The 2,847-nt window shown below is 51.9% G+C and overlaps 1 long non-coding RNA gene across 1 annotated transcript in view; it reads left to right on the forward strand.

Moving 5' to 3' along the window:
* The first annotated feature begins 626 nt into the window (after positions 1-626).
* Positions 627-2,847, forward strand: part of LOC138372218 (uncharacterized) — a 12,608-nt gene continuing 10,387 nt past the window's right edge. The window contains exon 1 of the long non-coding RNA XR_011230741.1: positions 627-917. This is a non-coding gene — a long non-coding RNA (uncharacterized lncRNA). The remainder of the gene's footprint in view (positions 918-2,847) is intronic.

Consider the following 2,847-nt stretch of genomic DNA (forward strand, 5'->3'; position numbering starts at 1 on the left):
CTTTCAGACTGAACTATTTGCTTGCTCCTTGCACTGAAATGTGTACAAGTCTCCAAACTTGATACATTAATTGTAAGTGACTCCTTATCATCCTTAAATGCTCTCAACTCTTTAAGACATAACTGTAACATGCTCGTGTCCGAAGCTAGGCACAAATACAACAAAATTATTAAGGATGGTAACAGAGTCCATTTCATGTGGTCTCCATCTCATGTTGGCCTCCAAATGCATGATAGAGCTGATAAGTTAGCCAAAGAATCTGCCTTTAAAGGAGACGTATGAGTGTAGCCTTGGATTGTCAATGAGCAATCTGAGAGCAGCAGTACACCGAGAACTTCAACAAGATCTTGTAGATCTGAGGCAAAGTGAAATTGACACCAGTAATTCCATCTATCATCATACTATCATGCAAGAGGAGCCACACATCTATGGATCATCCAATAAAATCAGCAGACTTCTAGATGTTACTACTGTTCGGCTTAAACTGTGTTTCAACTCTCTCTGGGATTTCTAATTATCTGCTGATGTAGACCTAACCAAATATAAACTGGGTCAACAAGCACACCATCTGTCACTATGTGATGGAGTGCCAAAAGACTTCAATTGAATTGAATTGAATTCAGAGACAATTTTATAATAAATGTTCCAGAGATGTTTAAATATTTCATTCAAAACGATCTGCTACCAGAAATCTTAGCCAAATATCCCCTATTTGCTAACTAAGATAAGTAAATGATAAGTAAATTGTCTCGCCAATTATATATACGAGGGAATGATTAAGGGTCGAGGGACGAAATGCGCATTGCTGCCCTCATCTGTGACGTCACAGCATCATTCCCGCTAGTATCAACAGAGCGGCCATTTTGTCGTCAGTGCAGTCAGCGGACAGAGGACAAACGCTTCATGCAAATATTATCGTAAGTAAACACTTATATTTTATTATATTATTAGATTCTAGTGCTGGCTACAGTGCTGTGTATGTGTAGGCGAGGCCGGGCAGTGCTGGTGTATGTGGAGGCGAGGGGCAGTGCTGGTGTATGTGGAGGCGAGAGGCAGTGCTGGTGTATGTGGAGGCGAGGCCTGGTAGTGCTATAGTGTATGTGGAGGCGAGGGGCAGTGCTGGTGTATGTGGAGGCGAGGGGCAGTGCTGGTGTATGTGGAGGCGAGGGGCAGTGCTGGTGTATGTGGAGGCGAGGGGCAGTGCTAGTGTATGTGGAGGCGAGGGGCAGTGCTGGTGTATGTGGAGGCGAGGGGCAGTGCTGGTGTATGTGGAGGCGAGGGGCAGTACTGGTGTATGTGGAGGCGAGGCCTGGTAGTGCTATAGTGTATGTGGAGGCGAGTGGCAGTGCTGGTGTATGTGGAGGCGAGGGGCAGTACTGGTGTATGTGGAGGAGAGGGGCAGTGCTAGTGTATGTGGAGGCGAGGGGCAGTGCTGGTGTATGTGGAGGCGAGGCCTGGCAGTGCTAGTGAATGTGGAGGCGAGGGGCAGTGCTGGTGTATGTGGAGGCGAGGGGCAGTGCTAGTGTATGTGGAGGCGAGGGGCAGTGCTAGTGTATGTGGAGGCGAGGGGCAGTGCTGGTGTATGTGGAGGCGAGGGGCAGTGCTAGTGTATGTGGAGGCGAGGCCTGGTAGTGCTATAGTGTATGTGGAGGCGAGGGGCAGTGCTGGTGTATGTGGAGGCGAGGCCTGGCAGTGCTACTGTATGTGGAGGCGAGGGGCAGTGCTAGTGTATGTGGAGGCGAGGGGCAGTGCTGGTGTATGTGGAGGCGAGGCCTGGCAGTGCTAGTCTATGTGGAGGCGAGGGGCAGTGCTAGTGTATGTGGAGGCGAGGCCTGGCAGTGCTAGTGTATGTGGAGGCGAGGGGCAGTGCTGGTGTATGTGGAGGCGAGGCCTGGCAGTGCTAGTGTATGTGGAGGCGAGGGGCAGTGCTGGTGTATGTGGAGGCGAGGGGCAGTGCTAGTGTATGTGGAGGCGAGGCCTGGTAGTGCTATAGTGTATGTGGAGGCGAGGGGCAGTGCTGGTGTATGTGGAGGCGAGGCCTGGCAGTGCTAGTGTATGTGGAGGCGAGGGGCAGTGCTGGTGTATGTGGAGGCAAGGGGCAGTGCTAGTGTACGTGGAGGCGAGGGGCAGTGCTGGTGTATGTGGAGGCGAGGCCTGGCAGTGCTAGTGTATGTGGAGGCGAGGGGCAGTGCTAGTGTATGTGGAGGCGAGGGGCAGTGCTGGTGTATGTGGAGGCAAGGCCTGGCAGTGCTAGTGTATGTGGAGGCGAGGGGCAGTGCTAGTGTATGTGGAGGCGAGGCCTGGCAGTGCTAGTGTATGTGGAGGCGAGGGGCTGTGCTGGTGTATGTGGAGGCGAGGGGCAGTGCTAGTGTATGTGGAGGCGAGGGGCAGTGCTAGTGTATGTGGAGGCGAGGGGCAGTGCTAGTGTATGTGGAGGCGAGGGGCAGTGCTGGTGTATGTGGAGGCGAGGCCTGGCAGTGCTAGTGTATGTGGAGGCGAGGGGCAGTGCTGGTGTATGTGTAGGCGAGGCCTGGCAGTGATTGTGTATGTGGAGGCGAGGCCTGGCAGTGCTAGTGTATGGAACTGAGGACTCAGGCCCCAGGGCCTGGGCACAGGGGCCTGAGCACTGCTGAGGGTTAGCCAACATGAGAAGGTTGTGTTGATTGCCTGAAATTATTTAAATTGTTTAATGTATTGAATGGCATTTTTCAAGTTACATTTTTTAAATTACTGAACTAGGTTCTAAATTTTTTTAAATTTTGCCACGAGGGGGCGAGTTTATTGGGCAGCGCCACTAATCTTGTGAGTGGACACACCGCCATAGCAGCATGTACAACACTCTCCAAT

Source organism: Procambarus clarkii, chromosome 38, assembly GCF_040958095.1.
Source record: "Procambarus clarkii isolate CNS0578487 chromosome 38, FALCON_Pclarkii_2.0, whole genome shotgun sequence".
Classification (NCBI taxonomy): domain Eukaryota; kingdom Metazoa; phylum Arthropoda; class Malacostraca; order Decapoda; family Cambaridae; genus Procambarus; species Procambarus clarkii.